This window comes from Heterodontus francisci, unplaced genomic scaffold (genome assembly GCF_036365525.1).
Source record: "Heterodontus francisci isolate sHetFra1 unplaced genomic scaffold, sHetFra1.hap1 HAP1_SCAFFOLD_201, whole genome shotgun sequence".
NCBI classification, from domain to species: Eukaryota; Metazoa; Chordata; class Chondrichthyes; order Heterodontiformes; family Heterodontidae; genus Heterodontus; species Heterodontus francisci.
This window is the reverse complement of record NW_027141653.1, coordinates 3,367,365-3,380,523: the sequence shown is the minus strand read 5'-3', so window position 1 is coordinate 3,380,523 and position 13,159 is coordinate 3,367,365. Positions and strand designations below refer to the sequence as shown.

Genomic DNA, 13,159 nt, shown 5'->3' with positions numbered 1-13,159 from the left:
CTGTGTCTCAGGCCCGGTATATTGACTCTTTCTCTGTACAGTGCTGTATGCACTCAGATACTGACACTGTCTCTCCCTCCCTCCATTTTCCAGCCCTGACGGTGCAGAAAGCGCTGCTCAAAGTTACACATTCTGACTGTTTGCAGTTGATTAGTGAGAGATTATCAACGTATCCTTCTGCAGCGCTGCCTCGGTTAATAACAGCAGATCGAAGTCACATTTCAGATACAGAAACAGACGCATCAATTATTCACTCTTTCCCAGAGTGAGTGAGGCCGGGACAAGCAGCAACATTCCAGCCCCACACTCTGCAATTACCCAGCACCAGCGGAAAGTTGCGAATACAGATTCAATCAGTGGGTTAATGTCCATTACAGGGATGCAAGATTCCACAGCCCAGGACAAACATCCCCAAAGACCGAGAACAAGCTCAGGAAAAACCGGGGGAGTTAATATCCCAATCACTGAGCATTCCAGTAACATTGAACAAGTTCCTGAACTGAGTGAACCTTTCAAAGTACAGAAGTGAGGACGAGGTCAAAAAGGTCTGAACAGTAGAGGTGACTGAGCGGTTTCAGCTTCTCTGTTCAGGTTGCAGCTTTCACTGGAGGCATGTGTTTAAATCCCACTTCTGACAACTTGATTTTCAGTTACTTTGCAGAGTTTCCTTGAAGGTTTGAGGTAGAGTAAATACTGAGGAACTGTTTCTAACTGCTGAAAGGTCAGTAACCGAAGGTTATAGATTTAAGGTGACTCACAAAACCAGAAGGATCTTGAGGAAAAATTCCTTTCTGCGACATGTGGCGAGGATTTCAGTTATGTGGATAGATTGGAGAAGCTGGGGTTGTTCTCTTTAGAGAGGAGATTTGATAGAGGTGTTCACAATCATGAGGGGTCGTGACAGACCCGACAGAGAGAAACTGTTGGTAGAAGGATTGAGACTCAGGTAAAATCTGTAGCTCAGTTGGTCACACTCACCTCGAAATCACAAGCTTCTGGGTTCAGATTTCACAGCTGGCACTCCAGTGCAGCACTGAGGGTTGAAGGTGCTGCCTTTCAGGTGTCATGTTAAACCAAGACCTGGTCTGCATGTTTCGGTGAATGTAAAAGATCCCATGCTGCAATTTCAAACAAGTGAAGAGCAATTCTCCCTGCTGTTGTGATCAGTATTTGCCCCTCAATCAGATCAGTTGGTCATTATCACATTGCTGTTTGTGGGTATTAGCTGCTGCATTTCTGACATTACAACAGTGATTACACTTCAGAAGTATTTCATTGTTTACAAAGTGCTTTGATATATCCAGTGGTCAGGAAAGGTGCTATATAAATGCAAGTCTTTTCTTTCTTTATCACAACACATTGCTGTGTAAAAAATGGTTCTTCATGTCACCTCTGGTTCTTCTGCCAATCACCTGATATCTGTGTCCTCTGCTTACTGACCCTTTTACCACTGGAAACAGTTTCTCCTTATTTAAACTATTGAAAACCTCCATGATTTTGAACAAATGTGTCAAATCTCTTCTGAATTTTCTCTGCTGCAAGGAGAACAACCCCAGCTTCTTCAATCTCTCCACATAACTGAAATCCCTCACCCTGCGACCATTGTGGTAAATCTCTTTTTTATTCTTTCATGGGATGTGGGCACTGCTGACACAATGTGATTCCTGTCAATGCAGCGGCCCGCTGACATCATCGGACTGTGCCAAGCTGTGCATAGGCACAGCTACATCTTGCCAGGATTAAGTGGCACATGCGTAGGATGATGTCATTGCGCAGCGCCAACATCATCGCATATCTGCGCCTGGTTCATCTTTGTACATGTGCTCTAAAGAGTCATCGGGTATCCAGCCCCTCACTCAGCTGGAGGAAGCGGCTGAATAGGAGACTTTGAGGCTGGAGCTCTCCCCCCTCGGCAACTCGCTCCAGGCCTCGACGCTTCCTCCCCTCAGCCGCTCGCTCTACACCTCGATGCTCCCCTGGACAATTGTTCCCCACTCGCGTCATCCAGCTCGATGGCCGCTTGCTCTCTGCCCCCCAACCCCCGCTCCAGCCGCTAGCTCTAGGCCGTGCCACTTCCCTCCTCTAGGCCACTCACTACTCACTCCTACGTCACACTTTGCAGCCCACCATGCTTCTTCGGGCGGCACGTGGAGACTGGACAAACGTGGGAGCAAGTGGCCGAGAGAAGGGAAGCAGTGCAGCCTAGAGCTAGCGGCTGGAGGGGAGGGGGGGTGGGTGGGGAGTGAGCGAACGACTGGAGAATGGGGTGACATGATCGGGAGACAATCGGCCAGGGAAGTAGGGGGGGAGCAGCGAGGTCTGGAGCGAGCGACTGTGGAGGGTGGAAGCGGCCGGTGCAAAGCAGGGGGAGAAAGCGAGTTGTGCCACTTAGTGGTTGCGTTGTCAGCAAACGCAGCCTTTATTGTCCATCCTTAATTGCCCTTGAGAAGGTGGTGGTGAGCTGCCTTTTTGGAGCTGCTGCAGTCCATGTGTTGTACGTAAACCCACAGTGCTGTTAGGAAGGGAGTTCCAAGATTTTGATCCAGTGACAGTGAAGGAATGGTGATATAGTTCCCAGTCAGGACAGTGTGTAACTTGGAGGGCAGCTTGCAGATGGTGGTGTTCCCATTCATCCAATGTCCTTCTAGGTGGTCGAGGTTGGGGGTTTGGAAGGTGCTGTCGAAGGAGGCTTGGTGAGTTGCTGCAGTGCATCTTGTAGATGGTACACACTGTTGCCACTGTTCACTGGCGGTGCAGGAAGTGAATATTTAAAGTAGTGGATGGAGTGCTGATCAAGTGATCTGCTTTGTCCTGGATGGTGTTGAGTTTCTTTGGTGTTGTTGGAGCTCCACTCATCCAGGCAAGTGGGGAGTATTACATCACACTCCTGACTTGTGCCTTGTAGATGGTGGACAGGAGGTGAGTTACTTGCAGCAGAATTCCCAGCCTCTGACCTGCTCTTGTCGCTCCGGTATTTTTATGACTGATCCAATTCAGTTTCTGCTCATTGGTAACCCCCCGGATGTTGATTGTGAAGGATTCAGCAATGGTAATGTCATTGACTGTCAAGGGGAGATGGTTAGATTCACTCTTGTTGTAAATGGTCATTGCCTGGCATTTTTGTGGCGTGCATGTTACTTGCCACTTATCAGTCCAAGCCCAATCTTGCCCAGGTCTCTCCACATGTGGACACGGACTGCTTCAGTATCTGAGGAGTTACTAATGCAACTGAACATTTTGCAATCATCAGTGAACATTTCCACTTCTGACCTTATGATGGAAGGAAGTTTATTGATGGAGCAACTGAAGACGGTTGGGGCCTAGGACACTACCCTGAGGAACTCCTGAGCGATGTCTGGTACTGAGATGATTGGCCACCAACAACCAGCACCATATTCCTTTGCGCAATGTATGACTCCAACCAGTGGAGATTTTTCTCCTTGATTGCCGTTGACTTCAATTTTGCAAGGGCTCCTTGATGCCCTTGGCAAGAGCAGTCACTGTCACCTCACCTCACCTCCTGAATTCAGCTCTTCTGTCCATATTTGGGCCAAGGCCATAATGAGGTCAGGAACTAAGTGGCCCTGGTGGAACCCAAAATGAGCATTGGTGAGTAGGTTATTGCTGTGTAAGTGCTGCTTGATGGCACTGTCAACGACACCTTCCATCACTTTACTGATGATCAAGAGGAGGCTGGACGAGCAGGAATTGACCAAGTTGGAATTGTCCTGCCTTTTGTATACAGAACATACCTGGGCAATTTTCCACATTGCTGGGTAGATGCCAGTGTTGTAGCATGGCGGGCGGTGTGGCTAGTTCTGGAGCTCAAGTCTTCAGCACTGCAGCCAGGATGTTGTCAGTATCCAGAGCCTTCAGCCATTTCTTGATATGATGTGGAGTGAAGTGGATTTAGCTGAAGATTGGCACCTGTGATGCTGGGGACCTCAGGAGGAGGCGGAGATTGATCATCTACTTGGCACTTCTGGCTGAAGATGGTTGCAAATGATTCAACCTTGTATTTTGCACTGATATACTGGTCTGCCCTATCATTAAGGATGGGGATATTTGTGGAGCCTCGTCCTCCTGTTAATTGTTTAATTATACACCACCATTCAGAACTGGATGTGGCAGGACTGCAGAGCTTTGATCTGATCTGTTGGTTGTGAGATCACTCAGCTTTGTCTATTGCATGCTGCTTCTGCTATATGACATGCAAGTAATCCTGTGTTGTAGCTTCACTCATTTTTAGGTCTGCTTGGTGCTGTTCCTGACATGCCCTCCTGCACACTTCATTGCACCACTATTGCTCCCTTGGCTTGAACGTAATGGTAGAGTGAGGGATATGCCAGGCCATGAGGTAACATATTGTGTTTAAATACAATTCTGCTGCTGCTGATGACCCACAGTGCCTCATGGATGCCCAGTTTTGAGCTGCCAGATCTGTTCATTTCTTCCCTCAGATATAATTGAAAGAAAAATTCTGAAGAAATGCATGAACTAAATAAAAAGGAGAGAGAAATAAATACTGACAAAACGGATGGCAGCATTTGGAAGGTATAACGTTTTCAGTTTTATTATTGATGAGTGAGAGGAATATATCACACTTTGGGGCTTCTGGAAGTGGATTTACTGATAATCTGGGGAATTGATGGGAAGCTGCTTCATAGTTGGTGGAACAAACTCCCGCCCTTGGGGTGGTGCCAACAGCTGCATCCGTCCAATAACAGACAGAGTAGAAGTACTGTATCAGGCCTTGTTAACTCAGTTGGTAGAGCATGAGACTTTTAATCTCAGGGTCTTGGATTTGAGACCCTTGTTGTGTGGTTGTTCTTCCCTTTTTCAGTCTTCATCAGCAGAGAGTTCAAGGAGTGTTTGAAATTAAATTCAACAACATCACCAGATTTCAACCACTCCCACCCCGCCCCCTCACAGTGTAATTGACAGGACTCTCAACCTCTGCCTTCCCCCTTCCCCTCCCTCCCAGAACTGCGACAGGGTTCCCCTTGTCCTCATTTTCCACCCCACCTGCCTCCACATCCAAAGGATCTCATCCACCATTTCCGCCACCTCCAGCGTGATGCCACCACCAAACGCATCTTCCCCTCCCCTGTCAGCATTCCGAAGGGATTATTGCCTCCGCGACACCCTGGTCCACTCCTCATTACCCCCAATACCGCGTCCCCTTCCCAAGGCACCTTCCCATGCAATCGCAGGAGATATAATACCTGCCCTTTTCCCTCCTCTCTGCTCATTATCTAAAGCCCCAAACACTCCTTTTAGGTGAAGCAGCGATTTACTTGTACTTCATTCATGATGTAGACTGTATTCACTGCTCACAATGCGGTCTCCTCTAAACTGGGGAGACCAAACGCAGATTAGATGGAACACCTTTGCTTAGGCCGAAAGCATGATCCTGAGCTTCTGGTTGCTTGCCATTTCAACACTCCCCCCTGCTCTCATGTCAACATTTCTGTATTTGGCCTGTTCCAGTGTTCCAGTGAAAATCAGCCCAAGCTCGAGGAGCAGCACCTGACCTTTTGATTCGGCATTCTGCAGCCTTGTGGAATGAACATTGTGTTCAATAACATCAGAGCATGACTGGTGTCAGGCAACCACAAGCATTAACACACTCTTTGCCTTTGTCCCAGGACAGCTTTGTTATTTAATCTCTCCTGCCCTCTGCCCTATCAAACACCTTCCCCTTTGTTCTCTCCCACATGCCACTCCCCTTCACTTGTTTAAAACCGAATTATTTTCTAACCTGTGTCAGTTCTGATGAAAGGTCACAGACCAGAAATGTTAACTCTGTTTCTCTCACCACATATGCTGCCAGAGCTATTGAGTATTTCCAGCACTTTTGTTTTTATTTCAGATTTCCAGCATCTGCAGTATTTTGCTATTATTGTGTCAGAAAGTCTTACCTTGATTCAGGACTCTGACCTCTCTCCAGAATCTCTCTGCTAAAGATTGAACTTTATCTCATCTCACTCACAGCTGAGTGTCAGTGTGGCACAGTGGGACTTCTGGCTGTCTCCCACTTCACAATCCATCAGTATTGAGAAAACAATGGGGAATATTACTCACATTTTGTGTTCTGTAACTTTTTACAAACACTTCAATGTCTATATTGTCTTTCAAAGCAGTGACAGAATGGTGGCTTTAGTGTGTTGTTGAAATAGCTTTGTTGAGTTCGTGCTGTATTAATAGTTGAACAGTTCTTGGTTCAATCCGAGGTTTTGGCACTTTCAACCTCTCCTGTGTCTTTTTCTTTGGCTCCAATTGTCAAGCTGCATGATTTACTCTGAAATTAGCACCAGAGAACCAAGGCACCAGCGAGCATGAGGAGTTGAAATTAGCACAGATCAAATCCACTTAATATTTCTGACTGAAGATGGTTGCAAATGCTTCAGCTTCATCTTTTGCACTGACGTGCTCAGCACCACCATCATTGAGGATGTGAATGTTTTTGGAGCCTCCTCATCTTGTTAGTTATTTAATTATCCACCACCATTCACGACTGGATGTGGCAGGACTGTGGAGCTGTGATCTGATCCTGAGGGAGATATCCGTGCGTGGAGTGGCGGGATGTATGGAGAGTGATCCTGAAGAGGGTGTCCGAGCCTGGAGTGGAAGCTTTCCGTGGAGGTACAGGAGGAGGCCATTCAGCCCCACTGTTTCATAAAGGTTTAGCATAACTTATTTGCTTTTACTCTATGCCTCTATTAATAAAGCCAAGTGTCCTGTTTGCTCTTAGCAACCTTTTCAAACCTTGATCAAAAAAGATTGGTGTACATTGTCTCATTCTTCCTCCCAAACTGTATCACTTCACAATTCTCTGTGTAAAATTTCATCTGTTGTGTGAAAGCCCATTTTACCAGTGTGTTTAAGTTCCTCTGAAGTGTGTTACTGTCACTGGTATAGGACGAAATTCACGAGCATTCTTTGATGCTATCTCCGTGGAAAGAGCAATCTTACACACTGGCTCAAATTGGGATTTTGTGTGTTTGGTATCTTTCCTCATCCACCAATATAAGCACAAATCTGTCTCATAATGTGCGGTCTAAGAATGTGCCAATGTTGCAATGTGGTGATAAATTCTTCAGTGTCACAATGTACTCACCAACTGTTTCACTACTTTTCTGATTTCTGGATCCAAGTTTGTAGCTTTCCGCGATCTCTAGTGGCTCAGGGTTGAGCCTCACTTCAACGAAGAAACGGAAAATTATGATTTAAAGATTACACTGTCAATCATTCACATCTCTGTCTTCTCCTGAACTTCGAGTTCAAATGTGTTTGTGAAGTTGAGTCACACGTTGAGACAGCACAGTCTTTCTCTTTGTGAAGGAAGTGATTTGGGAATGGCTGTTTGAAACTGTCCCTTCTTGCACAGAAATTCAGTGCAAATACTTGATCACTCACAATTTCCTTGAGAGAAATTTGTTCACAATCGCATTCGACACGGAAACTGCCTCAGCATTAATCTCACTGAAGCAGAATGTGACCGTGTTGTATGTTTCAGAATGTTGGTGCCGTTGTTTGTCGCTTTTAACCGAGAATGGGACACAGGGAAAGGTTCATCCGAGTTTGGAATATATTATCATTCAGGAGGAAGAAAAATCAACAGGAACCAAATAAGAAAACCCAGTCTCCAGATTTGAGAATCTGGAGATCCGCTTTGGGAAAGTGAATCAGAGCAGAATGAAGGATGAACTGTCCGACTGCCCAGAAGAGATGAAGACACAGCTCAGTCAGCATGTTCCCCTGGTTTATGATGCTGGAACATTACTCACACAGAAATGATTCAACCCAATGAGAAACATTCTGACAGCTGATAATTTATGCTACTGATTTAAGGACTGTCTCATGTGGTTACCGAGTGACGACGAGAAGATATTAAACTTTGTTCTATTCAATCTAGCTGTGATGAAGTTTGAATTTTTCTCCCTTTTATAAACAGTATTTGAAGGGTCTCGGTAACAATGTTCAGTGTTGATGAGAGTGGGGTCTGGGTGAGAAGCTGCTGAGTGTGACAGGGTCAGGACTGGATGCAGGAAGTTCTCTGACAGTCTCCCTCTATCTCTCTAATGGGTTTGAGTTGATTTACGACTGGTAGCTTTTATTTTACTTTTCTTATTTAGAGATACAGCACTGAAACAGGCCCTTCGGCCCACCGAGTCTGTGCCAACCAGCAACCACACATTTTATACTAATCCTACATTAATCCCATATTCTCGACCAAATCCCCACCATTCTCCTACCACGTACCTACACAAGGGACAATTTACAATGGCCAATTTACATATCAACCTGCAAGTCTTTTGGAGGTGGAAAGAAACCAGAGCACCCGGCGGAAACCCACACAGACACAGGGAGAACTTGCAAACTCCACACAGGCAGTACCCAGAACTGGATCCTGGTCGCTGGAGCTGTGAGGCTTCGGTGCTAACCATTGCGCCACTGTGCTGCTGTTGGTGTTTTGATAAATGAAGGAAGTTCCCTCCACCCATTTTTTTTGGACAGACAGTGTGGGAGAAGGATGTAAAGGGTTAATGCTGAAGATAGTGGGATCACCCACTGTCAGAGTGATGATGTAACAGTCACATGAGATGAAGTTTGGGAGAAGAGAGAGCAGCACCAAGGATGCTAGCTTAGCAGGCTTGATGAGTGTGCATAGAGTATTGTGTAAATTAGAAAAGAGTTCTTAGTTCTTTCAGCAGGAACTGTGTCCGGAAAATATCGGGAAACTCACAATTTTATTATTCAGGAGTCGGAACACAGATATTAATTCCAAGTGACAGTTCTGGGACCAATTAACAAAAAATGTAGAGAATAATATTCTGATAGAAATCCCCCAGTGAGGAGACAGTTAAACAGGTGATCTGTTGGGGCATCCTTCGATCCAAGGTTTCAGCAACATTTAATCTCCCTTTTTGGTGAAATTCTCTGTTATTTGCAACTTTTTTTATCAGCTTTGATGGGCGAGTGAAAAAACTGAAAAAATTGAACAGTTCCATCCTTTCTTTTCTTCCTTCTTCTATTCTTTCCATCAGTTTCTCTTTTCTGTCCCAGATCAATATAATGATGAGAATCCCAATTTAATCTGCTGTTTCTGGTGTTTTATCCATTCCAATCAAAATTTCAACATTCCAATCAAATCTATTTGTTATTCCACAGTGTCTCTCCATGTGTTTTATTCTGTTGTATTCTCTCACAGTCTGTTTGATGATCAATGTTACATCTCACTCTCTGTTCTGGTGAAGATCAGAAGCAGTGATATCTGTTTACACCACCCGACAAGTCGGCCTGAGTCTGTGCCTCGCTGATCATGTGGAGTTAAGTCAATTCTTCCAGTCAGTACGTTCAGTTGTCATTTCATGAGAAATTCGGTCATCATGACTTCGTCAGTGACCTAATGGTTCAGGTGTCTGAGTGATGTTAATCATGATGTGATGAAATGATTGTATGTTCCAGTCTTTCCGTGGTAGGTTTTCACACTGAGTAGAAACGTGTTGGACATGGTCTGGAAATGTTTCACACCGCTCCATTCCCAACTTCATTTACTGACAGAAAATATATTTCCATCATTCCACAGCTGGCTGCACAGCCAGAAGCTGTGCAGAAGGTGACAGCTATGTCCATGCAACTGACGAAGTGGCCGAGAGGTTAAGGTGATGGATTGCTAATTCATTGTGCTCTGCACACGTGGGTTCGAATCCCATCCTTGTCGCTAGTTTATGAACTGCTCAGTACATTGCTTATGTTGGGGGAGTTTATGTGTAAAGTCAGTCTCGAAACCTGTTCTTGTTTCTGTCCAGACAGTGATTCCAGGATTTGTTATACTTTATTAAAATTGAGACAGACAATTGGAATTCTTCACCCAAACTGCACTGGAATGAAGATCAGATCGGCATCATGAAACGGAGCAGGATTTTTCCTCCCCTCCTTCCTTCCATCTTTACTTTCGCTGGATTTGCACCAAGTGAAAGACAAATGGGAAAAGCAAATGGCGAGGGAGCAGATGCCGAAAATTATCCTTTGGCAAGAAATTTATTTTCAAATCATCTTGATAGATTAAGTGAGTGAGCAATGCTTTGGAAGATGGAGTTTAAAATGAGGGGTCATCTACGACCTTCGATAGATCAGAGTGTTTTTTTGTAAGAGGTGAGATGTTAGAAACGAGGGAGGAGCAGAAACCCGAATACTGAATTAATAAAAGCTAGTGGACTGGTAGAAAATAATGTGAAAAGTGAATAGAATCTGAAGATTGGAACTCATTTTGCAGTGATATAAAGCTCTGTGCATCTGAAGTAAATGCCCAAGCCCAGATTGTGGGGAATCTGTGGAGAGTGATTTGGTTTTTATTCATTCTTGGGTGTGAGTATCGCTGATAAGGCTAGCATTTATTACCCATTCCTATTGCCGTTGAGAAGGTGGTGGAGAGCTGCCTTCTTGAACTGATGCAGTCCATATGGTGCAGGAACACCCACAGTGCTATTGGGGAGGGAGTTCCAGGATTGTGACCCAACAACAGTGAAGAAATGGCTATATTGTTCCAAGTCAGGATGGTGAGTGACTTGGAGGGGAACCTGCAGGTAGTGAGTTCCCATGCATCTGCTGCCCTTGTCCTTCGAGGTGGTAGTGGTCACGAGTTTGGAAGGTGCTGTTGAAGGATACTTGGCGAGTTGCTGCAGTGCATATCGAGATGCTACACACTGCAGCCACTGTTTACTGGTTGTGGAGGGATTGAATGTTTAAGGTGGCGGGTGAGGTGCCGATCAAGTGCGCTGCTTTGTCCTGGATGGTGTTGAGCTCCTTGAGTGTTGTTGAGTGGGATGTATTCCATCACACTCCTGACTTCTGCCTTGTAGATGGTGGACAGGATTTGGGGTGTCAGGAGGTGAGATACTTGCTGCAGAATTCGTAATCTCTGACCTGCACTTATAGCCACAGCATAGATGTGACTGGTCCAGTTACGTTTCTGGTCAAGATGTTGATGGTGGGGGATTTAACGATGATAATGCTTCTGAATATCAAAAGGTAGATTTTTTTTCTCTCTCATTGGAGATGTTCACTGCTTGGCACTTGTGTGGCCAGAAGGTTGCTTGCCACTTATCAGCTCAAGCCTGAATGTTGTTCAGGTCTTGCTGCTTGCAGGCACAGACTGCTTCAGTATCTGAAGATTTGTGAATCATCATCTAACATTCCCACTTCTGACTTATGTTGAAGAGAAAGTCGTCAATGAAACAGCTGGGATTTTTCGGTCTACGACACTACCCTGAGAAACTCCTGAGGCAATGTCCTGGGCTGAGATGATTGGCCTCCACTAACCACAACATCTTGTTTTGTGCTATCTATGACTTCAACAAGTGGATGGTTTTCCCCCTGATTCCCATTGACTTCAATTTTGCGAGGGATCCTTGATGCCACACTCAGTCAAGGGCAATCACTCTCACCGCTCCTCTGGAATTCCAGTCTTTCGTCTCTGTTTGGACCAAGCTGCAATGAGATCATTAGAACAGAAGATCGGAAGAACTCATAGCAGGAGTAGGCCATTTGGCCCCTCGAGCTTGCTCCGCCATTCAATAGGATCATGGCTGACCTGATCATGACCTCAACACCACTTTCCTGCCTGCCCACATAACCCTTGGCTCTCTTGTAGATAAAAATCTTGAAGACATTCAATGACCCAGCCTCCACTGCTCTCTGCGGTAAAGAATTCAAAAGATTAATGACCCTCTGAGAGAAGAAATACCTTCTTAAATGAAAAAGCCCTAAATCTGAAACTGTGTCCCCTGGTTCTAGATTCCACCACGAGAGGAAACATCCTCTCAGCATCTACCCTGTCAAGCCCCCTCAGAATCTTATGTGACTCAATATGTTCTCCTTTCATTTTTCTCAACTCCAATGAGTATCGGTCCAACCTGCTCAACTTTCCTCATGAGCCAACACCTTCATCACAGGAATTAATCCAATGAACCTTCTCTGAACTGCCTCCAATGCAAGTATATCCCTCCTTAAATAAGGAGACCAAAACTGTACACAGTAATCTGGGTGTGGTTTCACCAGCACCATGTACATTTGTAGCAAGACTTCTCTACTATTATACTCCATCCCCCTTGCAATAAAGGGTAACATTCCATTTGCCATCCTAATTATTTGCTGTACCTGCATGGTAACTTTTTGTGATTCATGTACAAGGACACCCAGATCCTTCTGCACCGCAGCATTCTGTAATCTCTCACAATTTAAATAATATTTTCCTTTTCTATTCTTCCTACCAAAGTGGATAACCTCACATTTTCCCACATTATACTCTATCTGCCAAATAATTTTCTGGAGTTGAGATACCCTGGCAGAACCTAAGTTGAGCATCGATGATCAGATTATTGATAAGTGTGTGGTGCTTGATAGCACTGTTGGTGACATCTTCCATCACTTTGCTGATGATTGATAGTAGACTGATGGGGCAGCAATTGGTCAGATTGGATTTGCCCTGCATTTTCTTTTATGGAGAGGGCACACTTGGGCAATTTTCCACATTGTCAAGTAGATGCCCGTGTTGCAGCTCTACTGGAACAGCTTGGCTGAGAGCGCAGCTAGTTCTGGAGCACAAGTCTTCAGGACTAGAGCCGGAATGTTGTTCTGGCCCATAGTCTTTGCTGTATCGAGTGCCTTCAGCTGTTTCTGGCCATTATGTGGAGTGAAGCAAATTGGCTGAAAACTGGAAGCTGTGATGCTGGGGACCTCAAGAGGCCGAGATGAATCATCCACTGAGCAATTTCTGACTGAAGATGGTTTCAAATGCTTCAGCTTCATCTTTTGCACTGACGTGCTCGGCTCCACCAACATTGAGGATCAGGATGTTTTTGGAGCCTCCTCATCTGTTTCGTTATTTAATTGTCCTCCACCTTTCATGACTGGATACCTAGTTTCTCAGGGCAGTGTCCAAGGCCCAACCATCCTCAGCTGTTTCATTGATGGCTTTCTCTTCAACATAAGTGAGAAGTGGGAATGTTCGCTGATGATTCACAACTCCTCAGATACTGAAACAGTCTGTGCCTGCAAGCAGCAAGACCTGAACAACATTCAGGCTTGAGCTGAGAAGTGACAAGTAACAGTCTTTGATCGGATCCTGATTGAGATATCCGTGCGTGGAGTG

At 45.2% G+C, this 13,159-nt stretch overlaps 1 non-coding gene across 1 annotated transcript; it reads left to right on the top strand.

The window, feature by feature from the left end:
* Window positions 1–9,645: 9,645 nt before the first annotated feature.
* On the top strand, window positions 9,646–9,727 carry trnas-gcu (transfer RNA serine (anticodon GCU)). Its single transcript has one exon. It is a non-coding gene; the product is annotated as a tRNA-Ser (tRNA).
* Window positions 9,728–13,159: the final 3,432 nt, after the last annotated feature.